Raw genomic sequence first — 21,318 nt, 5'->3', positions numbered from 1 at the left:
TGTTTTTCAAATGTATTTATTTTATGTGCCTACATGTATGTAAGTGCACCCGTGTCATGCAATGCCCTCAGAGGCCAGAAGAGGGCATTGGATCCCCTGGAACTGGAGTTACAGATGGTGGTTAGCCACCATGTGGGTGCTGGGAACCAAACCCAGGTCCTCTGCAAGAGCAGCCAGTGCTCTTAACCACTGAGCCATCTCTCCAGGCCTCCCCACAGAATTTTTTTTATGATGAAGCACTCACACTAGAAAAATTATTTTCTGGACTATGAAGCATCTGTCTCCTTTTCCTTCATTTCCTTGTGTTATTAAACAAATGTGCCCATGCGTTTTTTTAAAAAAGTCCACCCTATAGTATTCCTAAAGCTCCTGCTAACACCACAGCCACTCTGCCAGACAGAACAGCTGGAATCCAGGGATGATGTGTGACATGGGTGGCAGTGGTGCCCTGTCACCACAGCTCTGCTCACTTGCACATGATTTTTGGAGCATCTGGGGACTGGGTTACAGCAGAAGACAAGGTATGAGAGGTGAGCTGAGATGGTAGAGGGCAAGTCTGCATGTATGACGTACAACGTTAAGTCAGCAGCTGCATGACATAGGCTGGTGGTTGGGGGCTGGGCTATGCTATGTGAGATTTTCTGAAATGAAAATGTAGAAAATTTCTCCTTGAGCTCATCTAGAATGTCTTTCCTTTCATATTGGCAAGATACACCAAGGTGTTTTTCACCTTGCTGGCCTGGCTCACTCTGGAGTACCTGATTGAGACTCCCAGGGGCTGCTCTGAGGTTGATAGCAGCAGCGATATGGGGAAAGCTGTTAAACCCATTTTATTTGGAAGTAAGAGCTTATTAACATTTTTGGTTCCCTTGTGTGTATGTGTGTGTGTGTGTATGGTATATGCACATTTATGCGTTCATGTGTGTGCAGGGGGTCGCTAGAGATCATTGTTGGGTGTCTTCCTGTATCACTACTTTACTTTTATTTTTTTGTGACAGGGTCCCTCACTGAACCTGGAGTTCACCAGTTCTGTAAGACTAGCTGGCCAGCAAGCCCCAGAGATCCTCTTGTCTCTACCTCTGCAGCACTGGGATTATAGGCACGTGCCATCTATCCTGGATTTCACATGGGCACTGGGGGTTCACTCTCCATTTCTCATGCTTGTCCACCTGAGCCAGCTCCTCAGCCCTTGGTTGCTTTTTGAGTCAATTTGATGCTGTAGTTTTCTAGGAATTTGTTCATCTAAATTTTTTCTTTTTCTTCTCTCTTTCTTTCCTTCTCTCTCTTTCTTCTTTCTTTCCTTTTTTTCTTCCTTTTTTTCCCTTTTTGAGACAATGTCTTCTCATGTATCCAAGGCTGGCCCCAAACTTGCTATGTCCCCAAGGATGAACTCCTGATCCTCTCACCTCAGCCTACTGAAGGCTGGAATCATAGGTGTGTGCCACCACACCCAACTAATTCTGCTTATTTTTAATGTAAATCTTTGATTAACAGCTGCTGTTCATTTCTATTAAGAAGAAACGTTTTAATGCTATAAATTTGTCTCTAGAACAGTTTTAGTTATATCAGAGAAGTTCAAATATATTTTCATTATTATTCAGTGAAAATATTTTCTTTCTTTTTTGGTCTTTTTGAGACAGGGTCTCTCTGTGGCCCCAGCTGGCCTGGAACTCTCTATGTAGACTAGGCTGGCCTTGAACTCACAGAGATTCACCTGCCTCTGCCTCCTGAGTACTGGGACTAAAGGCATGCACCACCACACCCATCAAAAATATTTTCTAATTTTCGTTACAATAATTGTTTTAACCTGTGTGTCATTTAGAGATACAATTCCCAATTACAGATACATAGGATTTTTTTTTTTTTTGGAGCTGAGGACCAAACCCAGGGCCTTGTGCTTGCTAGGCAAGCACTCTCCCACTGAGCTAAATCTCCAACCCCATACATAGGAATTTTTGAAATTGGTATTAGCTTAATTCAAATGTGGTCGTAGAATGTGCTCTGACTCATGCTTGTGCCATCTGAACCATTTAGAGTAGTATTTTAGTTCTTTGAAATGTTTTTGATTTGTTTAAGTACCAGCATATGGCATCATTTTGAATTTGACAATAATGTGTAGTCTGTAGTTGTTGGGCACAGTGTGCATTAGGGCAAGAGTGTAACCGTCTCCTTTAGATCTCTAGACCACTGTTTGATTCTTTGACATGTGTCAGTTCTAACAGTTTTGAGGGGTGTTTGTCTTAAAATCTCTGGGTATGACTGGATCTCTCTCTCTCTTTCTCTCTCTGTCTCTCTCTCTCTCTGTCTGTCTCTCTCTCTCTGTCTCATACCCACACATATGCATGATTAAAAATCAAAATGAATTAAAAAAATTTTTTTTATATTTTTGAGACAGGGTCTCCCTGTAGCCTGAGCTGGCCTGGAACTCATTATGTAGACCAGGCTGGTCTCAATCTCAGAGAGATCCACCTGCCTGTGCCTCCCTAGTGCTGGGATTGAAGCCATGCGCCCATACCTGCTTCTTTGTTTCTTTTTTAAAAATTTTCTTTACATTTTTATTTATTTTGTGTATGTCTCTGTGTATGTGCATGAACTCATGTGTGTTCTCACATGTGGAGGTCAGAGGACAACTTTCGGGAGTCAGTTCTCGCCTTCTACCACGTGTGTCCCAGGTATTGAACTCAGGGTTGTCAGGCTTGGTGGCAAGGCCTTTACCTGCTGGACCATCTTCCTGGCCCTGTTTTGTTCTTTTTAAAGCTTAATTAAAGGTATAGTACTATGTGCATAGAATTTAGATTTGGTATGTTTTCTACGAGTCTGACAAAGTTTAGTAAAGTGTGTATTTCTATTCTTTATGCACAATGAAATGACAGAATGCTTTCACCCTATCTCTCTCGCGCGTGCTAACGATGCCATGTATTTTTAATTATATATGTGTGTGTTAGCGTTATAGTAACTATTGTTTTAGGTAGTTGATAGTTACCCTTTTTTACTATTTTATTCCTCCCTGTATCTCCAGGCTTATATCTGAAATTATTTTTCTCTTCCTAAAAAATAGTCTTTAACGTCTCCTTTAGTGAAGACTCTGTGGTAATGAATCCACTCGGTTTATGTTTCCTTAAAATGTCTTTATTTGCATTTCTCTGCTACCTCGCCAGCATTTGCAATCATTTTTTCTCCTTTGATGATAATTTTTCTAAATGGGGTGGGGTGAAATCTTATTGTGGTTTTGATTTGTATTAATTTCCCTGATGATTAGTGATGCTACTTGCTGTTCATATACTTGATGACCTTTTTACCTTCTTTTTTTTTTTAAAAAAAAAAAGTACATCTGGGACACTAGGGAGATAGCTCAGTTGGTAAAACACTTGCTGTGCAAACATGAGGACTTAAATCAGTTCCTAGAACCCATATTTTAAAAGTCATGGTGGTGCACACCTTTAATCCCAACAGCTCAGGAAACAGATGCAGGCAGATCTCTGTGAATTTAAGGCCAGCCTGGTCTACATAGCAAGTTCTAGCCACTAGGGCGACACAATGAGAACTGGTCTCCAAAAAAAATAAATAAATAAAAATAAAAAAAGCCCAGCGTGGTTCATGGTGGTGCTAGGGAAGCTGGGACAGGAGGACCCCCGGGCTTGCTGACCAGCCAGTCTAGTCTATTTGCTGTGCCCCAGGACAAGTGAGAGACCATGTTTCAAAAAACAAGGTGAATGGCTTCCAAGATTCAACATTGTAGGCTGTCTTCTGTCCTCCACACACGCAGGCACATATATGTGTAGCACGTGCATCACACACACACACACACACACACACACACACACACTCAGAAAATTTGTGGTGCTGGGGATAGAACTGAAGACCTTCCACACGCTAGGAAAGCACTCTGTCACTGAGCTGTGTCCCCAGCATTTATGTCTCTTCTGAGAGATGTCTGTTCAGACCACGTGCTCATTTATGACTGGGTTCTTTGAGGGTTTGGATGGGGAATGCCTAATGTTTGAATGCTCCTGTTCTGCGGAGTGTGTCTTAGCCCCTTTCCTCATGGTGCAGAGGCTTCTTAGTTTGATAGAGTTCCATTTGTCTAGTTTTAAATTTCGTTTTCTGTTCTTTGGGGCTCTTAAGTATGCTACACTGATGTCCTCGGGAGTTTTCCCATCTTCTGCTAGTGGCTTCGCATGGTCAGGTTCTGCATGAATTTGGAGAGCTGCTGCTGCTGCTGCTGTTTATCTTCTTCCTCTTCCTCTCCTTTTCTTTTTAGTGCTAGGGACTAAATCCAGGGCCTTGCACGTGCTAGGGAAGTGCTGTACACTGGGCTACAGCCTCAGTCCTTTACGTGTATATCTTTGATCTATTTTGAGTTGATTTGTAGAAAGAGATAGGAATCAACTTTTATTCTTCTGCAAATGGATATGTAGCCAAGAATTACCTTTGATTCCTACCCTTCTGCTTGTACCTTCCAAGTTATGGGATTACTTTTTTTTTTTTTTTTTGGTCTTTTTGAGACAGGGTCTCCCGGTAGCGCCAGCTGCCTGGAACTCACTCTGTAGACCAGGCTGGCCTCGAACTCACAGAGGATCTGCCTGCCTCTGCCTCCCGAGTGCTAGGATTAAAGGTGTACGCCACCTTAATGAGGCCCAACTGACCAATTTTTTATGACTACTGCTTTCTATGAACTAAGAAATTTGTGTCTTCCCTAAGTTATTCTGAAAGTGAAGTGGGTTGTTTGGTTTGAGACAGGGTTTCACTATGTATCCTTGGCTGGCCTAGAACTCACTATGTTTTTTTGGTTTGTTTGGTTGGTTGGTTGGGTTTTGCGTGTGTGTGTGTGTGTGTGTGTGTGTGTGTGTGTTTTGTTTTTTTTTGGTTTTTTTTTTGGTCTTTTTGAGCCAAGGTCTCCCAGTCCCAGCTGTCCTGGAACTCACTGTGTTGACCAGCCTAGCCTTGAACTCATAGAGATCCACCTGCCTCTGCCTCCCAAGTACTGGGATCAAAGGCATGCGTCACCATGCCCAGCTACCTAGAACTCACTGGGTTACCAGGCTGGCCTTGAATTTACAGAGCTCTACCTGGCTCAGCCTTCTGAGTGCTGGAGGTTGTTATGAAAGTTTTATGGTAATAGTGTTGGATTGATTTATATTTAATTTTCAGTTAGTTTTTATACTTGGTACAACATGCAGGTTGATGTTCATTCTTGGCCCCAATCAAATATCCTGCTATTTCATTATCAATTGTCCAAAAACAAAACCAAAAAAACCCACTTTTTTTTTCAGGGCTGGAGAGGTGGTGGAATAGGTAGAAGTAATTGCTGTGCAAGTATGAGAATCCGTGTTCAGATCCCAGCATGCACATAAAATCTGGGTACATGTGCCTGCAACACCAGCACTGGGGGATATGTAGACCAGCGAGCCTGGCGTGCAGTCTAGCTTCACTTCAGTGGAGAGACCCTGTCTCAAGAGAATGAGGTGGACTGTGATAGAGGACACCCAGCCATCCCCCTCTGGCATCTGCATATGCACACACACAAATACAGCATGCACACACACACACAATTTTCACCCCCACCACTGAACTGAACCAAGTATTTGTGCATTGTCTGTGTTTGTGTGGTGGGGCTAGGACTCCAGACAGAATGCCTGTACTACAGGTTAACTAAATGATATCACACAGGAGCAGGATAACTGCTGAGAAGAAAAAGACTAATCTTTTTTCTAATGTTTCTTACACTTTATTTTGTGTACCTGTATGTATGTGTGGAAGTGTGTATGCACGGCATGTATGACACATGTATACTTATTTTGTATATGGACGTGTATGTGCATATGGGTACACATGGGCCACAGCGTGCTCAGGCCATGGTGCACATGTTGATGTCAAAGGACAATTTTCAGGAGTTGCTTCTGTCCTTCCTTCATGTGGGTCCTGGGGTTGGAAACTCAGGCCATGAGGCCTGTCAGCCATGAGCACCTTTACACACTGAGCCATCTAGCTGGCTCAAAAAAGATGAATCTAAATGACTTTGGAAAAGAGCATTTTGCTTCTATTCTATGTGGCTGAAACCAAAGAGAATACTGTACTGTGGCACTCTTGCACTCTGGTTAGTAAATTCTTCCGCAGGGGCACGTGTTAGAATTCTGAAATTTCATGTATTTTATGTATGTTCTAGGGTTGGGCAAACAAACTGTGGGATGAAGTCATGTTTTAATAGATATAGACATATGTGTGTCTGTGCACTGACATGTTCCATGTTTTCTGTCTGCTGAGCTCCCCAAGCAGCAATGCCAGGTCTTGCTGTGTAAATACTGTTCTTCAGTGAGAGGTGGAGGTAGCAGAGCCTCACAGAAGCATGGCTGATTTCAGAGCTGAGACAGAAAATGAAAAATGAGCCTGGAAATCATTTTGTGCCAGAAAGTAAGAACAATGGAAAAGCTCTCCAGGCGTGTCAAAAGGCCAGTTGGAAGGTGCACCCGGTGGCCAAGCATGGGCGACAAAACAGTGACAGTTACAGAACAAGCACGTTCATACTAATAGAGTGGATCCCACACGCGGAAAACGAGTATCTGTGACTCTGTACACACACGCATGCGCACACACACATGTACACTCGTGCGCTCACACACACAGAGGATCTAATAGGTTCAATCCCCAGAACCCATGTAAAAAGTATACATGTATTATTGATATATATTGTTGAAAAATACTAAGACAGGGCAATGACACAGCTCCATCTTACAGGGCAATTCCAGTTAATAAATGTAGAAGGGGCAATGAGAAAAGACGCCATCATTTTCCAAACAACACACTAATAAAAAGTTCAGGGGCCTGCAAAATGGCTCAGCAGATAAAGGCACAAGCTGACAACCTGAATTTGAGCCCTGGGACCCACAAGGTGGAAGGAGAGACCTGAGTTGTGCAAGTTGTTCTTTAACACTCCCCCCACTACTAAATACGTAAATAAAATGTAATAATAAAAGCAGATTCACACAAGGATCAGATGAAACCAGTTGTAGTGGTGCAAATCTATAACCTCCGTACTTGGGAGGCAGAGGCAGGAAGATCAGTCCATGGACATCCTTGAGAGCATAGTGTGTTTGAAGCCAGCCTGGGCTGTGTAAAACCCTTTCTCAACAACCCCAACCCCCATCCCCACTACAAAAAGAATCATTGCTGGACAATAAAACTAAACAGCTTGTTTTCATACCTTCAGAATGTCTTTCCATAGGTACTAATTACAAAGGTGCGGGAAGAGCAATGTTTGTAGAGAGAAACCTGTTAGGACGCTTCTGTAAGTGCATCAGAGCGCATACTTAGAGTGGATAAACCGAGGGCCTGGAGGGGTGGTGTGCTGGATAGCCTGACACACCTGGGAAGGGGGAACCTCAGTTGCAGTTGTCAGTTTTTCACAGGCCATTTCAATAAAATCTGGCAGAGTCTGTATGGGACTCTTCATTCTGAACACTGGGGGCAGCAAAGCACCAAGAGTTGCTGGGCCTTCTGAAAACAAAGTTGAAAAGCTTGTCTAACTCGACCACAAGACTGCTTTAAAGCTGTGATGAAGATACTGTTGAAGTGATGAAAGGGTAGAAAATAAGCCAGTATAACCGAATGAAGAGCCTCGGAGTGGAGTCTTCTGTGCACAGCACCTTCAGAGATGAAAGAAATGCGTTGATGATCAAGATCGTGGGACCCGGACTAGGTAATCACATAGGGTAGGGAGGAAATGGGATCTTTCCTCACTACAAACACAAATGTAATTCCACGTCTTTTAAGCTGAATGTGAATGGAGAAATTTGAAAACTTTAAGAAGAAAATCTAGAACATCTTATCTGTTATTTGTGTGTGTGCAGCGCACATGTGGAGGTCAAAGAACAACTTTCAGGACTTAGTTTTTTCCTTTCGCCATGGCTTCTGGGGTTCAACTCAGGTAATCAGGCTTGCTAGGTCCGTACTTGACCTGCTGAGTCAGCTCACTGGTCTTAGAATGTTTTAAAACTTTAGGGTAGAAACAAACATATCATACATGTTTCTCCACCCCCCCCTTTCTTTTTGTTTTTGTTTTTCTTTTTATCAGACTGAGTTTTCCTTACTTCCACTGGCCTGAAACTATCTAGATGAGGGTGGCCTTGATCTCACAGAGATCTGCCTACTTCTGCTGGAATTAAACACCATGCCCAGCATGACATATTTCTTAAAAGGAAAAGTCTGGGGGGAGTGGGAGGAGGCAGGAAGAAAGAGAAAATGATGAGCAAGTTTAACTATATTAAAATGGATAGTTATAAGCCAGGCGTGGTGGCGCACCCTTTAATCCCAGCACTTGGAAGGCAGAGGCAGGTGGATCTCTGTGAGTTCAAGGCCAACCTGGTCTACATAGTGAGTTCCAGGACAGCTGGGGCTACAGGGAGACACTGCCTCAAAAAGAGCAGAAAAAAAAATGTTATGGTTATTCTTGGGGGCTGAAGGGATGACTCAGCAGTTAAGAGCACTGGCTGCTCTTGTAGAGAGTACCCAGATCCAGTTCCCAGCACCCCCAGGCAGCTAGCAACCATCCATAATTCCAGTTCCAGGGTATCCAGTGCTCTCTCTGACCTCTGCTGGCATATGCACTCATACACATAAAATAATAATAATAAAATATTTTTAAATTTATGGTTATTCTTCATTGCAGAACATTAAAAAAGAAGTCACTACTTGGAACTTACAGAGTCAACACATTTTAAAAAATAAAAAATAGTGAATTCTTAAAAACTCTGTAACAAAACAGCAACCCAAAATGAATACATGATAGCATCATATCACAAAATCAAGATGATGAATGGTCAATAACAAGAGAAGACACTCTTAGCAGAAAGTAGAAATGAAGACACAGATTGCGCTTTCTGCAAATCACCCAATTGGCAAAAACTAGTGCCCAGCACCCAGTGTTGGTGAGGACGTGGAGCGGCTAGGGCCCGTGCACTGCCGGTGCGAGGGTGGTGTGGGCCAGCCGCTCTGAAAAACAATGTGGTGGTATGTGGTGAGGTCTGGTGTTGATCTTAGAGAAAGCCTTGCCTTGCATGTGGACTTCTGGAGGTGAGTGTAACGTTCCAGCAGTATTTGCTGTAGCAACATCTGTAAATTGTGCAAAAGTTCATCAATACACTGACGAATGGTCCTGTTACTTGTACACACACATGGTGAACAGGACTACAGTTGCATTCATTAACATGGATAAAGCTCACATTTTCCATCAAAAAGCAAACCACAAGAAAGAGGGGGTAAAAGGGAAGGGAAGTGAGGTATGAGGGTGCAGAATATGCGCCCTAAAATTTATATACTTGCAAAAAATGGCCTTGTATGACCTAGTATAAATTTTTTTAAAAAAAAGATGGTCTCGCCGGGTGTGGTGGCACACGCCTGTAGTCTGAGCACTTGGGAGACAGAGGCAGGCAGATCTCTGTGAGTCCCAGGCCAGCCTGGTCTACATAGTGAGTTTCAGGACAGCTCGGGCTACAGGGAGACCCTGTCTCAAAAAGACCAAAAAAAAAAAAAAAAAAAAAAAAAAAAAAAAAAAGGTGGTCTCAATATGTCACTCTATCTGGCCTGGATCTCACTATTGTAGACCAAGCTGACCATGACACAGAACTCCATCTGTTTCTGCCTCCTAAGTGCTGAGATTAAAGGCATCCACCACCATGCCTGGCCCCTGTATAATATATTAAGAAATTAATCTTGGGGGCTGGAGAGACGGCTCAGAGGTTAAGAGCAGTGGCTGCTTTTGCAGAGGATCCTGTTTTGCTTCCCAACACCCATGTCATGCAGTGCCCCCAGAAGCCAGAAGAGGGTGTCAGATCCCCTGGAACTGGAGTTATAGATGGTTGTTAGCCACCATGTGGGTGCTGGGAATTGAACCTGGGTCCTCTGCAAGAGCAGTCAGTGTTCTTAACTGCTGAGCCATCTCTCCAGCCCCAAAATAAAAACTTTTTTTTTGGGTCTTTTTGAGACAGGGTCTCCCTGTAGCCCCAGTTGACCTTGAACTCACTATGTAGATCAGGCTGCCCTTGAACTCACAGAGATCTGCCTGCCTCTATAAAAACATTTTAAAACCCAACATTTAAAATATTTTAGTGTACTGCCTGTGGGTATGTAAGTGCACCCATGTTGTGCAATGCCATCAGAGGTCATAAGAGGGCATTAGATCTCCTAGAACTGGAGTTACTGACGGTTGCTAGCCGCCTTATGGGTGCTGGGAATCAAACCTGGGTCCTCTGTAAGAGCAGTCAGTGCTCTTAGCTGCAGACCCATCTCTCCACCCTCTCAAACCCTACATTTTAAATTAAAAATTAAAAATCAAAAATAAAAGCAAGACACACTGTAATGCCATGTATCTAAGTTAAATACATGCAAAACTAAGTATCTTTTAAGGTACCCACTTGTTAGATTATAAAGAAAGCCACGGAAAAATAAACACAAAATTCAGGATAGCAGTTCTGTGGTTGGGAGTGATCAGAGAATGCACTGCAACTGTGGTGGCGCTGGTTGAGCTGGGATTCTCGAGCTCAGGACTCAGGGGAGTTCATATTAGTACTATCCTTCAGTGTAAATTCTACTTTGTGAATGTGGTGTTTTTTTCTTAATAAAAATATTTAAGCCAGGTGTGGTGGCCTATGCCTTTAGTCCCGGCACTGGAGAGCCAGAGGCAGTTGGATGATCTCTGTGAGATCAAGGCCAGCCTGGTCTACATAGCAAGTTCCAGGCCATCTGGGACTAAGGGAGACCCTGTCTCTAGCCTCTTGCAGAGGACCCAGCACCCAAATGGCAGCTAACAACCATCTGTAACTTTGGTTCCAGGGGATCCAATGCCCTCTTCTGACTGCCACAGCATTGTATCACACGAGTGCACTTACATACATGCAGGTAATACACTCATACACATGAAATAAAGACCAAAAAACAAAACAAAAATATTTTAACAAAAAGTTCTAAGCTCAGTGGTACATGCCTGTGATTTCTCTCCTTAGAGGCTGAGGTAGGAGGATCTCAAATCCCATGCCAGTCTGGGCTATAGAATGAACTGGAATGGGATAGAAAATTAAAGTAGATTTTGCAAGCTAAGGAGGCAATGAGGAGGAAGATGTAGTTCTTACTAGGCAGTGCAGAGTCACTGCACACCTGTAGGACATCAATATGGCCCACATATTGTTTCCATTTTTCCATTTGAATTTTTAGGTGTTTATACTTGGGTTTTTGTTTTGGTGGTTTGTTTGCTTGTTTTTGAGACAGATTTCACATAGGCTGGCCTCAAACTTGTGGCAATCCTCCTGAGTGCTGGAATTACAAGTGAGTTACCATACCCAGCTTTGAATTTTAAGTGTTTTTTTTTTTTTTGTTTTGTCGTAAGACAGAGTTTTACTATGTGGCCTTGGCTAGCCTGGACCTCACTATGTAGAACAGGCTGGCCTTGAACTCACAGAGGTCCTGCTGTCTGTGCTTCCCCAGTGCTGGAATTAAAAGCACATGCCACCATGCCTGGCTTGAATTTTTTTGTTTGTTTTTGTGGTCTTTTTGAGGCAGGGTCTCTCTATAGCCCCAGCTGCCCTGGACCTCACTATGTAGACCAGGCTGGCCTTGAACTCATGCCTCTGCCTCCCAAGTGCTGGGATTAAAGGTGAATTTGTAGTCTTTATGTATGGTTTTTTTATGTAATATTTTCAAAATAAAAAGAGGGACTCAGTGGTAGAGCTACTGCTTAACATAGGCAAGGCTTTGGGTTCACTCTCTAGTACAAAAATAAAAAAGGAAAGAAGGAAGGAAGGAAAGAAAGGAAAGGAAAGGGGAGGGAGGCATGAAGGAACAAATGTACAAATTGGGTATGGTGGTTCACACCTCTAATTCCAGTATTTGGGAAGCTGAGGCAAGAGGCTTGCAAGTTCAAGGGCATCCTTTACTGCATAATGAGTTCCAGGTTAGCCTGGGCTGCATAGCCATACTTTGCCCCTCCACCCTCAAAAAAAGAAATAAGCAAGCAAAAAAATACAGAAAAATATTTTAAGCTCTAAGACTTCACAAAGTGTTGGAAAGACCCTTGAGTAGCCCTCTCTGAGCTCTTTCCCTTCCTATGTGCTGAACTAGTCCTGGGATTGGCCTCCGTCATTACTATCTGCCTTTCTACCATTGCCTGCATATTCATGGACCCTAGAAAAGTTTGTACAGAGTGTATTGTTTGGTACGTTTGCCATTTGATTTGATGTGTCTATGTGTCTGTGTGTGCCTGTGGTAGTGTGTGCATGTGCATGTGGGTGCTCACAGAGGCAGTCACAGGTCATCAGATCCCCTGGAGCTTGTGTTACTGGCAGTGGTAAGCCTCCCAACGTGGGTGCTGCCCACTGAACTCAGGTCCTCTGCAGAGTATCAAGACTCTTAATGGCTCCAGCCCCATGTTTGGCATTTTAATAATGGTATCATGTGGTAATTTTCAACTGTTCTCCCAAGGTGTGTGTGTGTGTGTGTGTGTGTGTGTGTGCGTGCGTGCGTGTGTGTGAGAGAGAGAGAGAGAGAGAGAGAGAGAGAGATTCTTTGTCTCCAGTTTCAATATATGTTCCCAATATTCCAAGCTTTTAAAAACAATTTTGTTATGAGTAAATTAAAACATATTCAAGAAAATGGGACCTTATACCAATTCCCCTGTGTACTCACCGTATAGCTTTTGTTAAAAAAAGTTTTTATTAGCATATATTAATTATATGTAATGAGTTTTATTATGACATTTTCATACATGTACACAATGTATTTCAACCATATTCATCCCTGTTACCCACTTTTGTCCCCTTTCCACTGATCCCTTTCCTCGTATCAACTGGTTCCCCTCCATTTTTGTCTTGCAGTGCCCTCGGAGGTCAGAAGAGGGTGTTGGATCTCCTGGAACTGGAGTTACAGACAGTTGTTAGCTGCCATGTGGGTCCTCTAGAAGAGCAGCCAGTGCTCTTAACCACTGACCCATCTCTCCAGCCCCTTTGGGAACCAGGTTGCAGAAGACCTGGGTTCCGATTCCCAGCACCCACATGGCAGCTAACAATCATCTGTAACTCCAGTTCCAGGGGAATCCAACACGCTCTTCTGACATCCATGGGCATTACACAACATGGGTATACCTACACACATGTAGGCAAAACACACATACACATAAAATATATTTTTTAAAGATTTTTAAAAAGAACATATATGTGTGTGTATGCCTGTGTATATGTATATACACCATGAGTGTCCAGGTGTCCCCGAACTGGAATTACAGGCAGTTGTAAGCACCTGATATGCATGGGGGGAACTGAACTCAGGTCCTCAAGAGCAGCAAGTGTTCTTAACTGCTGAGCCATCTCTCCAGCTCCCAAATTGTTTCTTTCTTTGTATAACTTTTATTGAATTTTTGTGTATTTTATATAGAACATCTTAATCATCTTTATGGCCCTCCCCACTCTCATCCTTTCATCACAATGGTTCTTAATGTCATCCAACACCTATCTAGTCAGCATTTAAATTTCCACATTTATGTCACGTTTTTCATTCTCTTTGAATTAAGTGCCTTTTATTTGTTTTTTAATTGGCAATGGGCTACCCCGTGGAGGCACTGAGTGCAGTTCTGTGAACACATCTGGAGTGGAAGCTGTCATTATGAGTGCACCATATGTAGCTTGTTCACTCAATGGGCAGATTGATTCTAGACTTCAGGGGCTTGTGGAAGCCACAGCAATTTCTACAGATACCTGGTTCCTGTATATCTGACATTCATGAACACTGTGATACTGTGGTTTGTTTTGTCTTGTTTTTCTTCCTCTGGTCCGTATGCAAAAGGCCCCTTTAAACATCTTTCTTCCTCAAGTTACATAAATGGTTTTGCACTCAGTGTTTAATGTATCAAGTAAGTTAAATAATACTTGTTTACTAGTAATCCATGCTAAACAAACAGTGGTTCCTGTAGTACTGCCATCCTCATTCTTCTCTGAACTAAAAATGGGTGTGGGATGAGAGGAAAGATTGAGGTCATGACCAAATGAGATAACGTCCCTGAAAGTGAATTATAAGCCATAAGTGCTATGCAGCAGTGGCTTTAATAAACAACCAGCCTCACCACTTACCCAGCTAAACGTGATTCTAACTGTAGAGGAGGCTTCTGGTCTACCTGTCATATTCAGGCTCTTACCCACCTGCTACCTATGTGGCTCAGCAGGGTGTGTTCTGCCAAGCCCATAATGCAGTCTCGCTAATTGGATCTCACTGTAAACACCATGTTTTGTGGTGATTCGATATTTTTTCTCCTTTTTGATAAAAATGAATAGGAGAGTAAAAAATGAGATCGTTACAGGCAGTAGTGGTTAGAGCATTGCTCATAAACGTCACACCGTTCAGAGATGAGCTCCTTTGTCCCACAGACAGCAAGGAATCTGGAGCCTCAGCTGAACTCTGGGTCACATGTATGTAGCTACCAAGAATAAAAGGATGAAAGCACATGGAAAAATGTGGAAAATACATTGGAGCTGAGCTGTAGCCCAGATGGTAGAGTGCTTGACTAGCTTGCATGAAACCTTGAGTCCAATCCCCAGTGCCACATGAACTGGGCATGGTGTTGCATACCTGTAATCCCAGCACTAGGCAGGAGGATGGCAGTCATCCTTGGCTATGTAATTGTAGGTCAGACCTGGCTGTATGAGACCCTGTCCCAACAAATGAGAGAGAAGTTAAGCTTAAAGGGGTAGTTAATGATTGACCCATGATAGAGGACACGAGAGAGAGAGAGAGAGAGAGAGAGAGAGAGAGAGAGAGAGAGAGAGAGAAAGAGAAAATTCATTGTTGGATACTATGATTAAAATGCAAGATGTAGTTAGGGACTTTGTGATGTTTTCAGCTGAGTATGGGTGATCCTCTTAGAACTCATTGTTTAACTTTCATGCATTTGACTTTTATTTGTGCTTCAGAAATATGTTCAGAAACAGAACAGGCCATAATTGGATAAAGCTTCTTCCCACAGTTCCTGGCAGAGCTAGGACTCTGGAGATGGAGAGAGGCAACCAGGCAGGCCCTTCCACAAGGTCAGCGTGCTCAGCCAGTCTGGCATGCAGGCAGCAGGGGAAGAGGGTGGGCAGCTCTGCCCAGCAGACAAGCTGCTTCTCCTCCTCTGGCAGCCCAGGGCAGTCATTTCATGATGACATGTATCCAGTTCACATGGTCGAAATATGCTGCCCAGCTGCCTGTTTCCTCTTGTGGTAGGCGTTGTGAGTGTCATCTTCTGGTATTTGGGTGAGGCCTGAACAGCCTTGCTTGAAGTCTTGACGACACTGAGAACTCAGCCATGACAAGGCATCATTTAGTGTAAGGCACAGGACCCTTCGGCAGGTAGGATTGCTGCGTGCTGTAGCTGAAAGCCCAAGGTAGCCCTTACCTCATGGTTGTGTCTGCAGACAGAATTGGGGGGCAGGGGCAGCATGGCCATGTAGACTTCACCATGTGTTCTTGATGTCACAGATACATCAAGAAAACCCATCACAGCATCAGGCAAAGGCGGCCGGAAGCGGTTTTAGCCCTCTGCTGTACTTTAAGACCAACACTTGGTGTATTTGTTTTGGTGAAAGCTTTAGGAGCTGGGAAGTCACAGTACGATGATATCATTGGAATCTGGCACTGTTAATGCTGCTGTTCCCTTGAGAGCCTGCTTTGCTCAGCTATGGATGAATCCTGCCTAACAGAAGGGGAAATGGTTCCTTGTTTGAGAGCTGGCTCAGACTGAGATTGGGTTATAGAGAACCTCAGGAAAACATCACAGATGCCAGTGAGCTACAGCTCCATTCAATAAATGGTGACTTGTACTGAAGATACTGATGTCTGTTTGCTAAGTAGATTTTCTGTAGTAGAGAATTACATTTTCTTCATCTTTGATTCCCCATAGCCCATAACATAGGGTAGGAATTCCATAGAGTAAAGTTGTGTCTATAATTATAAGGTAAGGCAGGAAGGAAGTAGTTAGTCTGAGAAAGAAGCATGGTATGGCCATGCGATCCTAGGGCAGAGAGGCCTGCAGCTGGGGCATCTGGAAGGGCTTCATGGTGGAGTCAGCTGAGCTGGTGCTTGCCTGGCAGATGGACCTTAACAGATTAAAATGCAGACAAGTGTCCATCAGATGTTTCTGTGTACTGGGCATTGGGCTAAGCTTATATCTGATTCAACTGAAGCCTCCTAGCAACACAATGAAAGATGTGCTATCCTCATCCCATTTTAGAGCTGCAGAAATTTGTGTCAGATTACATGTTTTTCTCAAAGACACACAGTTGGGAAGTGACAGAGCCAGGATTTAATCCTGTCCGACATGAAGCTTTTAAATACTCCGCTAGCCTGTTCTTTATTCTAGAAGTGAATTCATGGGTTCAGTGTTTGGGAAAAGCTGAGTGTGTTGTAAAAGCATTGCCTGGAGGATAGGGCATTGGGCAGAGCAGTGGGAAGCCTGACTGTCCTGCTAAATCAGACTTAGAGCTCAGAACTTTGAATACTTCTCTAAGGAACTAGGAGAGTTTTAGAAGATGATGGAAGCATTAAGTGCCTCTTGGTGAAGCGGCAGGACCAGAAATGTGCTTGAGGAAGACAACTTGGCATGAAGGGATGGGATAGGAGGCACAAAAACCAGTTAGGTGGCTGTCGTAGCAATGAAGCAGAAGCGAAGAGGCAGCGCGGCCCAAGAACACACCGAACATGAGGCTTTCTCTTCTAAATCTACAGGGGATCGTTCCACTTTAAGAAAAAAATCTAGATTCCAAAGAGCGTAAGTTAAGGAATATGTTTACAAAATGTGCTCTACTATAAAGCTTTGAAAATGTGAGGCTGAGGCAGCGGGATTGTCATGAATTCAAGGCCAGCCTGAGCTACATAATGAATTCCATAGCAGCATAGATTACAATGGGCTCCTGACTAACCGCAAACGAGATTTGGTCTAGAGAATTTTTGTACATGAATCTTTAGGAGTTTCATGAACTGACCTGTGTTTATGTAACATTCTTCAGGGAGCACTCACCACTCACTCATGACAAAGGGATATGGAGATTGTGTGCATATGGCAGCTAACTCTTCATGTGCGTGTGCCCTGTTCTTCTTCTACCCATCATGAATGGCATTAATGTGTTATTACATGTTAAATAAATTCCTGAAGGAGTCTGTCTTTGTTAGATTCTCTATTGCTGTGATAAAAACACTGACCAAAACCAACTTGGGGAGAAAAGGGTTTATTTGGCTTACAGCTCACAGTCCATCATTAAGGGAAGCCGAGGCAGGAACTCGGGAGCAGGAACCCCTGGCCTGTACTCAGACTGCTTTTTTATATAACCCAGGACCACCTGCCCAGGGGTGGCACTGCCCACAGTGAGCTGGACCCTCCCATCTCACTAAGCAATCAAGAAAATGCCCCATAGACATGGCCACAGGTCAAACCAATGGAAGCAATTCATCAATTGAGATTCCCTCTTCCCAGGTGTGTCAGGTTGACAATTAAAATTATCTAGCACAAGTTCCCAAGAGAAATCAATCTGGACCCTGGAAGGCTCCCATAGACAGCTGTTCCTGCCTGTGCTCTGGATGTATGAAGGTTTCCTTGTCCACTGTGCCAGTTCACCTTCCTGAGCTGTGTGTGTCACTCTGAGGCAGCTTGTGACACCATGACACAGAGTTTTCACTTGTCCAAAGAGACCTAATTTGTGAAGAGGCAGATGCTCTAATTTTTTCATGGGGAGTTTATCCCCATGACTTCTCACCCTGTAGTACAGAATGTAATAAAAAATTAGATTCCTGTGAGACCACATAACCCACCCCTAAGATCTTAACAACAAAACTTGAAATGCACTTTATTTAAAACTTAAAAAAAAATCTTTATCTTTATGTGTATGAGTATTTTGCCTATGTGTATGTGTGTCCACGAGTGCAATGCCCAGGGGCCAGATGATGGCATCAGATCCCCTGGAACTGGAGTTATGAATAGTTGCGAGCTGCTGTGTGGGTGCTAGGAACCAAACCCAGGTCCTCTGCAAGAGTAGCCAGTGCTCTTAACCTCTGAGCCATCTCTGCAGCCTTCATTTAAATAAATGCAGAGCCTGTGAGAATTGCAGCAGAGTTGAGCATCTCTCATCCCAAAGTGCAAAACTGGGGCGCTTTGGATTTTTAGATTCAGGATGATCAGCCTGTGGCATCTATACAAAGAGAAGAACTCTGGCTTCAACTATTTTAGATAAGTGATATTTGCCCTGTATTTACAGCTTTCCGCTAGCCAATATTTTATTTGCTGCCTAAAACATAATCACCTGGATATTATGGAGTTATTAATTTTTTAAAAAAAATTTTTTGGTCTTTTTGAGACAGAGTCTCCTTGTAGCCCCAGCTGTCCTGGAACTCACTATGTAGACCAGGCTGGCCTTGAACTCACAAAGATCCGCCTGCCTCTGCCTCCCAAGTGCTGGGATTAAAGGCGTGCACCACCACACCTGGCTAGAGTTATTAATTTTTTTTTGTCTTTTTTTTTTGAAGCAGGGTCTCCCTGTAGCCCCAGCTGTCCTGGAACTCACTATGTAGAGTTGTTAATTTTTAAGAACAAGAGTTCTCATGTTGAAATAAATTTTATCTTTTAGAGACATATATTAAACATTTACAACTAATATTCTGATGCCTGGCATTTACTTCAAAGTGGCACAGGATAGAGGAAGACAGGGAGGGTACAGAAAAATTATAATGGCTTTGAGCTGGTGATTGAGGAGCTAGGTAATGGGACCTGCCTGGGGGAAGGTCATTATACTATTCACTATATTATATGAATTAGTGAATAATGATTACCTTTGTAAAAGGTCTGCCTTTATAGATGTCTGAAATTATACGTGTTACATTTGTATAATTGTATATGTATATATACATATTATGCATGCTTGAAAATATACGTAATTTTAAAATAATCACTCTTTAGGTAGAGAGCAGGATTAGCATTTGGACTTTGGGTTGAGTACTGCTGTGAGAAAAAGAACTCCCGATGAACTTTGCAGAGACACTTGTGTGCCTGGTCCACCTCCTCTCCAGGTGTCCATCAGCTGTCTCCATGTGCAAGCCTGTACTAAGCTAACCTGACTGAGCGGAGACTATTTGTGTGCATTTGCCTACCTCTTCTGGCCTCCACAGGCATTGCACAACACAGGTGCACTTACATAAATACAAAACCCTCATACACATAAAATAAAAACAAGTAAATAAATAAAACTTTTTAAAAAAGAATTACAAAATGAGATATTAAAGACAAGATAGAAGAGCAAAGAATCTAATCTAGTATTTCTCGAAAGTCTGGCAAGGGCTGGTTTCAGTGTCAGAAACATCCAAGCTCAGATACTGACCCCATTTTCCTCTGATGCTAGAAGGGTGCAGCATAACTTTTCTTCCTGTAAAATAGAAATAATCTAAGCAGGGTGTGATGGTGCATGCCTTTAGTCCCAGCACTTGGGAGGCAGAGGCAGGCAGATCTCTGTGAGTTCAAGGCCACCCTGGCCTACACAGTGAGTTACAGGTGAGCTGGGGTTGCAGGGAGACCCTGTCTCAAAAAGATAGAAATAATCTAAAGCAGGGCATGGGTGCCCACACCTGTAATCCCAGCACTCAGGAGTAGACACAAGATCAGGAGTTCAAGGTCATCCTTAGCTACGTAGTGAGTTTGAGGCCAGCCTGGGCTACATGAGATTCTGTCTAAAAAGCGAAAGGATGGTGGGAGAAGAAATAATCTGATGTTAGGGTGGAGAGAGGGAGGACGTACATGTTCTTGTGGAAGACCATAGGCTCCCACCCTGGGATGGTGCCGTACACTCTGCACCAACATAGCTCTTTCTTCTGAGCATGTTAACTTCCTGCCAAAAATCTACAATAGCTACAACTTTCTCCTCTTTTAGCATAAAGCTGTAGAAAATGCTGTTGCTCAGATCATAGCATTGTTTTAAATATGATCTAAAGTCCTGGAGTGTACCGGGACACACTTGAGGCTGTGCGGTTGGTCTGCAAGGCTCATAGGAAAAGCCAGATCTGAATGGTGTAGCACCACCAGCCAACTAGACTCTGCAGGTTTTCTCCGAGGACTTCTAGGCTGATGGGAATCAAATGATTAGTTAATAGGGTATCCCATTTGAGACTTATAATCTCTAGTTTTAGCTTCAAAAGACTGTAGAGAAGGTAGCTTCTCTCTCAAGCAAGCTGTTGCAAATGAATGGCCATGGGGCCTGGGTGATACCGTCAGCCCTTCCTGGGTACAGACTGAAACTGGGCCGTGCTGGTGGTAAGGAAGTTGAAGAGGAAGTGAAGCAGATTCATCAGCACTTAAGAAGCCTGGTATGCATAGCTCTGACTCCCTGATTGGTGGGTGACAGCACAGAACAAAAGTTTCCCATTCAAGGGCTTGGGCCAAGCTGGGAAGGGGAGGGGAGCTGCCAGCGCTGGGATGTTCACCTGTGCCCTAGAGGAGCAGCCAAGAGCTGCAGGGGCAGCAAGTACTCTCTGTCAGGCATTGTTTAATATCTCCAGGAAGTTTTCTTTAGGAGAAGCCTTTTATGGTACTTCTGGGTGAGTAATTAGTGAATGTGGCTTGGGGGCCACAGTTTCTTTCACTAAACAGACATCAACACTTGATTCTGCCTCCTGGCCAGTGGGAATGCTCAGTGCGTCAAGTCACTTGCTGCCAAGCCCGAGTTTGAGTCCTGGGACCCATGGGAGAGAACTGACTCCCGCAAGCTGTCCTCAGACCACCACAAGCATGCCATGACATGCTCTCCCCACTCCCTGAGATGAATGTAATAATGATTTTTTTTTTTTTTAAAGATTCTGTTTCCCTGAGTTCCCCAGAAGTGGTTTTAAAAAACTGAAGAGTGAGCAGGGCCATGCTCTCAGGCTAAAGGAAGCCAGATGTGGCAGATCATTGGAAGTAGACTGAGGCCTATTTATTCCCTAGGGACAGATACATTTTTCAGTTAAGAATGAAGAATGATGGGGTCAGCAAGATGGCTCAGCCAGTGAAGACTTGCTGTCAACGCTGAAGACCTGAGTTCAATCCCCAGGACCCACATGGTGGAAGGAGAGAACTGACTCCCTCAAGTTGTCCTCTGACCTCCACAAATGTACCACGGGATGCACCCACCTACACACACACACACACACACACACACACACACACACACAAATAAATGTTAAAAAATGTAAAGAAGCCAGGTGTGGTGGCACATGCCTTTAGTCCCAGCACTCCAGAGGCAGAGGCAGGCAGATCTCTCTGAGTTCAAGGCCAGCCTGGTCTACATACTG

This window comes from Nannospalax galili, unplaced genomic scaffold (assembly GCF_000622305.1).
Source record: "Nannospalax galili isolate Female #2095 unplaced genomic scaffold, S.galili_v1.0 scaffold970, whole genome shotgun sequence".
Classification (NCBI taxonomy): Eukaryota; Metazoa; Chordata; class Mammalia; order Rodentia; family Spalacidae; genus Nannospalax; species Nannospalax galili.
This window is presented reverse-complemented; position numbering follows the sequence as displayed.